The following is an 8,126-nucleotide window of genomic DNA, read 5'->3' on the forward strand; positions in this document are numbered from 1 at the left end:
TGACATCTTCAGCTCACTATAAAGTAATTTATAAAACAGTTAACAGTTCTCAATATATTATCTAATATCCTGCTAAAGGTTACAACTTATTCGTCCAATTCCACATTGCCATTTCACTTGGTTATTCACTTAATAAGAAAATGAATAGATAAACAGATACATGTTAAGCAGACATAGGAAAGGAAGATAGTCAATCTTAGCTGTACCCTCACCTAATGCTGACCCTCCTGAAAAGTATGAGATTTCTTATGTTCCTGGAATATTCCTCCCACCACTTGGCTTAAATTGCAATCTGCCTCTCCTGAAAACAATGTTTCCCTGGAAGCCCTCCTAAATCGTAACTATTATTCTCTCTTGCTTTCAGAACTCCTTAGTCCTGAGCTAGACACAAAATCCCCTCCTCACCTTCGTTCCCCATTGCTGCTTATACTCATAAAAAAAGCTCTTCCTTTTTCGAGATTCTGACTATTCATACTATTTGGCTATTTCCCATACCTACTGCTATTATCTACTGACTTTTTATTCATTAAAGATTTTGGCATCTCTTCTCTTTTCACCCAATTCTTATCACATTTATGGGAGACTTCAATGTCCACATGATTCATTCATCTGATACATTGACTCCCACCCTCCACTGCCTTCTCTTCCATTCTGCCTCTTCCACAGCCACACTCCAGAAAATGCCCCATCTTCAAACTCACCAAACCAAGCAACTCCTTCCTGATTTTCTAGCTTGCTTGTTGAACTATTCCCAGCATAACAGGTCTTCAACACCAGTGACATTTCCAGTTTTCTGGCCTTTTACTTCTTTCATTTACATCAGCCCCTATTTTACCTTTATTTCTCTCCCAACTATACAAAAATTCATCATCTATCTTTTTGTCTACTCTCATGATAACACCCTAAAATTCCTTCGCCATCTCTTATCCCTCTATTATACTTGAGTGTAAAAACATTAAACCTGAATGAATCTGGTAATTTACTACTTCACACTTCAGAGAAAATGGTACCACTATAAATTCTTAACCACCAACCCCATTGGGCCTGCAGTGCTGGAGTTAAATCATCAACTTGCTGGCTCTATTTCTCTCTACTTGAAATCTTCCTTACTCTCCCCAGACTTTCATTTGCCCTTTGGCCCTGGAAAATAATCTCATATCCTGCTTGAAAGAAAAAAAGTAGATGCCATTGGATGAAAATTGCCTTACATTTCTACTGCCAAGCCGTCTTCTTCCTTTCCCTGTAGGGGTCTCTCCTCCAATTTAGAGCTACCTGCCTGGCTCTGAAACTCATCTTCCCCCTCCTTAAAATATTTATAAAATGGACTATCCTTTTCCCTCACTTTTATTCCAATCTAACCCACTCTACTGGATCCTTTCTTAAGCTTTCCCTTTATCCATTTTTTTCCCCTCTAGTTATTGTCTCTTCTCCTTACTATACAACAAAATTTCTCAAGAGTTCTGGATATACTGTCTCCATTTCCTTACCTCCCATCTACTTCTCTACTCACTCCAGTCTGGCTTTTGCTCCCTATATTCTACCTAAATGGATTTCACTGTGATCCTATGACTTCTTGTTTTGCTAAATCAAATGAACACTTCTCAGTCGTTAATTATACTGACCTTCTAACGGCATATTATACATCTGGTCATTCTCTCTTATTGAAAATGTTCCTTCAATTGATTTCTAGAACTCTGTCCTGCCCTGTTTTTCTGTACAGTTCTGGCTTTCCAGCTTCTCTCTTCCTCTCTTTTGTCAGCTCATCTGCCTCTGCCTAACCATCAAATATTTTTATGAATTCAATGTGATGTGGCTTAAGTTTCCATCTTAAATCCCTCTCTTCTCACTTTGTATTTTCTCCTGGATAATCTCACCCACTCCCTTGGCTTCTACCATCTATAACCCATGAATTCCAAATTTCCATCTCAGTTCTAGTTCTCTATTCTGAGGTCCAGACTTGGTATCTCTGCAAATAAACACTTCAAACTAAACACATTCAAATTGAATTCACAATCCTCTCCTTAAAACCTCTCTTGTATTCCTATACTGTTAATCATAGTGGATGGCAATAGCAATCATTCAGTTGTTCCAGCTAAATATTTAGGAATCAGCCTTGAAATCTACCTGTCTTTATTCACTCATATACAACCAATAATTATGTTTTTCTTGACCATTCCTAAATATCCTTCAAAACCATCAACTCCTCTCTCTCCTTCAGCATAATCCTCATCCAGGCTGCCATCATCTATTGCCTAGTCTCTCACACATCTATTCATTCCCAAGTCTAAACCATTCTGGCAAAATCTGAACTACACCCAGAGAGATCTTTTTAAAAACAATAATCTGACTGCATCACTCTCTAACTTAAAACCACTCTTTTGCTCTTAGTATAAAGACTAAAATCCCAGTGATGGTCCTGCTGACCTGGCAAGAATCACTTTGAGATACTCTCAATCTATGTCTTTAGGTTTTGGCTGCACTGACCTCCTCCCAGATCCATAAATACACTGTGAGCCTTATCACATCAGGGACTTAACACATATTGTTCCCTCAGCTTCCAGGAATCTTTTCTCACCTGTCACCTCCATGCTCTGACTAGAGAAGGCCTACCCATCCTCCAAATCTCAGCTAAAATTTCATTTCTTTAAGAAAACCTTCTTAGACCTCCAGAATAGATCAGACTTCCCTGTTTTATGTCCTCTTTATTTATGACTTACTAAACTGTAAATAGTGTCTTTCTCACTCATTAAAATGTAAGCTACATGAGTGTAAATAGAGGGTCTCATTCATCCCTGTATCCCTTGACTTGGCATCATGCTTGAGTAAAGTACATGCTCAAAAATTGTATTTCGAAAGAATGAATGTTTCCATACTTTTGAATTTGCTTCCTTTATACCCTCCAAATCTTTCTGTTTGGCAAATGTTTACTTATTCTTTAAGTCTCGGTTTAAATGCTACTCCCTTTAATACCTTCTTTAGAAAAGGTATCCACTCTTACATGTTCTATGACATCCACATAGAATTAAACCCTTACCTTCACTGTCTTATTTTTCCTGGTTCTTTTGCCCCTGACCATAATGCTCCTTCTCCTTCTTTGTAAGTTCACCCTACTTATCCCTCAAGAGCACCAGCTCTAAGAAGCCTTCCCAAGTGGGAAGAAGAATTTTCCTAGAGCAATTACTTAATACTTCCTCCTGTTCAATTATCCTCTCCTGTCTTATCTCTTCCATTGACTTATTCTATCATGTCTTATTTCTTACATTCAGTTATTGCACCCTGTCCATGTGTCCTGCTCAGTAATTGTACCTTGTCATAACTTCCCTGTACAGCTATTGAATCCTTTCTTCTCTTTCCCATACATTTATTGTATCCTATCTTATCTCTCAGTTTCATTTATTGCCACCTGTCTAATCTCTCCCAATTATTCCATCCCGTTTTGTTTCTCTCATCATTTTGCACCTTGTATTATCTGCTCATTTATTATATCCTGTCTTACCTTTGCTGTTCAGTTATTCCTTCCTTTATTATCTCCCATTTGTATTAATTACATCTTATTCTCTCTCCCTTTCTGTCCTTTCGAGGTCCTCTCTTTTATTGCATTATTTATCTCTCCTTGTCAGTTATCCTGTCCTGTCTTATCTCCCCCATTCAGTTACTATATCTTGTTCTCTCATACTCTCTATCTCTCCCTCTCATTTATTGCATCCTTTCTTATCTCTCCTCTTCAATTACTGCATCTGTCCTATCTTCCTATTCAGTTAGTCTATTCTGTCTTATGTCTTCTACTCAGTTAATGCACCCTGCCTCATCCCTCCTCTTCGGTTATTGCATTGGTCTTATCTCACCTGTTATTCAAAGCAAGTTCACATTTTAGAGCGATAAATCATATAGTCATCATTGAGTTTGTCATTATGAATATCTGTACCTTCACAAAAACCCCAATTTCAAGCATCCCATTCAGTCTCTGCATAGATTACCAAAACATACAAGAAGAAATAGATAATGTGAGTAGGCATATACCTATTAAAAAATTAAATCAATAACTAATAAGTTTTCCCTCAAAAAGCACCAGGCCCAGAAGATTTTATTAGTGAATTCTACCAAACATTTAATAGGAATAATACAATTTTACCACAATATCTTCAAGAAAATAAAAGCAAAGGGAACACTTTTCTAACTCATTCTGTAATACCAGCATGACCCTAATAACAAAATCAGATAAAGACATTACAGGACAGAAAAACTACAGACCAATATATCTTATGAATATAGATGCAAAAATCCTCCCCCTAAATATTAGCAAATTGAATCCAACAGTATACTAAAAAGAATTACACACCACAACCAGGAGAAATTTATTCTATTCAATCTCTATCCATTACCTCCTCTTCTTCCAGCTCATCTATTCCAGATAGTCCATCCTGGCAGTTCTTTGACATCATCAAGACTGCCTATCCATTGACCCATGCCACTTTTTCATTGTTCTGATATATGCCCTTTTATTCTCATTTTCTTCCTATTTAAACTTAAAATTTGTGTTCTAGTATTATAATCACTCACTTGAAAAGATTCTTAACTCCTTGCCCCTCTCTCCCTATATTTCACTGTTCATATTTTCTATGGTCACATCCAAGCAACTAAAGTTACTGGAAAAAAGCATACAGATTTACTGAACTGGTCTCCCTTTAATTTCATGATTATAACTCAATACTTATGGGCAAGCCTGGGACATCTCTTCTCCAAAATGAACACTTCGCATTTTCTATCTGTATATCTGCTACCTCTCCTCCACTGCCCTCACTCTCAGCCAATGACCTTGCCTCATACTTCATTGAGAAAACAGAAGCAAGCAAATAGAAATTCCTTCATCTTCCTACCAGCAAATCTACCAACTAATCTGCATCTTTCCCTCACTCTCTGTCTTCCTGCCTAATACATGAGGTGTCCCTGCTTCCATCAGAGTCCAACCCTTCCACTTGGCCTCTGGAGTTCAGCCTCTCTTGCCTGTGTCCCAAAATTATCCCTTCCCTCTTTTGCATCATCAGTTTGTCTAATTCTATAGGATCCTTCTTATCAACACAAGTATGCTTGGTCTCTCCAGTCTTTTAACAAGCTTCCCTTGGCCTCCTGTCTACATCCAAATACCACTTCATTTATTAGCTACCCTTCTCAACAATCCTTTTCTTCTCTAACCTTTAATATGATACATAATACTTGTCCCTGATGTTGAATCAGCCCCAGGCTTGGAGTTCTCAGTGGTCCCAGATATTGTAGAACAGACTGCTGTGTCCCTTTGACATTCCAAATTCCTGACCCATAGAATTCATGAGCATAATAAAAAAGTTATTTTAAGCCCTTATGTTTGGGATAATTTGTTATGCAGTTACTATAACTGGAACATGGCCCACACCTCCATTACACTCCATCTACATTGTGGCAATAGTCTGGCTGCCTATTTTTGGCCTTCCCTTGAAGCCTACAATCTACATTCAGCACAGGTATCTGAGTGGTTCTTTTAAATATTCAGTCAGATTACATTGTTCCACTTCATAAATTTCTTTCCTAGTTTATCTCAGTCAGATGAAAAGCCAAAGTATTCATAAGATCCAACATTACATGGCCCTCCCTGCCTCATGTCCTGCCACTCTCCCCCTTGTCCATTTTGCTCTGACTACAGGTTTCCTTGCTGGTCTTTGAACAGGTGTACTCCTGCCTCAGGGACTTTGCACTCTGTTCCCTTTGTCTGGAATACTCTTTTTCTAGATATCTATACTGCTTGCTTTTTCACTTCCCTCAAACTTCTACCCAAATTTCACCACATTCTGGAAGCCTTTCTGGATCACCCACTTGGGTACAGCACTCCCTTTCCCCTTTACTCTGCTTTGTTTTTAACACTTTCTACTATCTGGCACACTATGTATTGACTTGTTTATTTGTTTGTGTATGTCCACCTCCATTCACTGAAATTTCCATGAAGGCATGGGTTTTGCCAATTTTTGTAGTGTCACCTGTTGTTAAAACAGTGGCTGACACATAGTGGGTGTTCAGTAAATATGTACTGAATAGATAAATGAGTAAATGACTGTACACACATGCTAGAGTGAGAACTCTAAAGTGTAATAAGCTGTTGACTTAAAAATGAATACACAATTTCTTTTCAGTAGTGATGACCCATTGGAGCCTTAGAGAAATTTAATAGAAGACAAACAGCAATCTGTCATGCTGGACACCATGGAAGCTAGGACATACACATCTTCTCCAACCTAGTTCCCAACTGTATTTTTTAACACAGTTTATATAAGAAAAACATAAAAACAACAAAATAATCCTATTCATTCACATTTCCCAACCATCACTTATCTTTGCCCTTACTACCACTTTGACTCCTTGGGTATATTTGGGAGGATATATTTGGGAAAAATATCAGCATGTCACTGTAACCTTTACTTCTAATTAAGAAATGTCTACTTCAGCAGCCCCTGGTAGATACTATTCTAAGCATTTCACACATGTATCTGTGTGTGTATATAAATTAAATGAGAGTACATATAAATTAGGTATAATTTCCACTTATTATACAGTAAAATAATCTATAATACATACATTACTTATGTAAGTATTATATACTATAAATTACTTATGTAATCTAATTTAATTCATACAACTCTATAGGTGAGGTGAATATTATGTTTTCACCAGATTTATGGTTTTAATTGATAAAGATGTATAAGATTACAGGAGACTATAATATTTCTAAATCTTGAGGATAATGAGGGAGAAATACTGCAGAGAAGCTTTTATCCAGACTGCTGAAATACAGCATCCAAAGTCACTCTCCTTCCTATTCATACCTAATCATAAAGAATCACACAAATACAAAAAGGCTGTTAATTTCCTTTATCTCCTATTTAGACAGTCCTTAGGAAAACAAGTGTAAGGGAAATATCTCCTCCCTATTCAGTGTTGGTTCTCTTCTCCCTTATCCAAGCTCTGCAAGGTTCTCTACTCCTGGTGGTCCTTGCCAGTGTCCACTACAATAGTACTGTCTTATTTTAGAGTGTTCAAGATCTGAATGATGTCTATCTGCGACTGGTCAAAGTTCTGACTTTTAGGCAGAATCCACATTAGCCAAAACTGTATAACTTAGCCTATGTGTCTTAGTCTCATTCACAGTTTCTTATTTTATCTTTCAGTTCCAAAAATAGTATGTGAGTTTGATAATATTTATGTCTATAATTTAGATATTAAGTTGCAAAAGAGTAAAAATAAGTGTCATGAAAGTCTTAAATTACAGACAAATCAGATGTTTCTTCTTTCTGGCTTAGAGCCTAATATTTTGGGGAAGTCATTAGACTTCTGAGAATCATTTCTATGAGGATTAAAAAAGAGTCTGACCAAATATTCCACGGTATTGTATCAAAGGAAATAAAAAGTAGAAAAGATTCGACCTGTTACATGTTAAAGAGAAATTCTAAGTCAATATGATGTATAAAATCTGTAATCACATTAATCAGTAATTTAACCTAGCAGATGACAGTCAAAAATATCACACGAGATCTTAGGGACACACTTAGGGCAGATAGATTTCCTGCCATATTCAGCAACAGCTGTGTATGTAGCAAAACCACCAAAATCCAATTTAAAAGTATCACGCTCATATGTGGTGGCCCGTTCATATTCTCAATTCACAAAGAGAGCACTGTCTTTCCTCCCACCTTATATTAAAATATGTAGTACCCACCTCATTAGAGCTACAGCTAGTCATGAAGATTTGCTCGTGAACTAGAAATGCATGTTTGTGTCTCCTTCCATTATGCAGTGGAAACGCATGGAACATCATACAGCATTCTGTTGTCCCCTCAGTGAAAACATAAGAGCTGGAGATATCCATGGTAAAGCCCTCCCAAAAAGGAGAAGTGTTTATATCTATTCTAAATCCCTTATCGTCCATTTTCACTGCCTAACCTAAGAGTTAACTTTCTCCTTCATTTTTAGACTTTCAGACTTTAAAAGAATCTATTGCTAGTGTTTCTAAAGTCCAGACTTGGGTAGGAATTCTGCCTTAATATCCATCGCTCACTGCTTCCAATCATAGCGTCAGATCTAAAATTCATCCCAGCTTCTCA

Source organism: Pteronotus mesoamericanus, unplaced genomic scaffold, assembly GCF_021234165.1.
Source record: "Pteronotus mesoamericanus isolate MK-2021 breed Mesoamerican mustached bat unplaced genomic scaffold, CSHL_Meso_final contig_22, whole genome shotgun sequence".
In the NCBI taxonomy this organism is placed as follows: domain Eukaryota; kingdom Metazoa; phylum Chordata; class Mammalia; order Chiroptera; family Mormoopidae; genus Pteronotus; species Pteronotus mesoamericanus.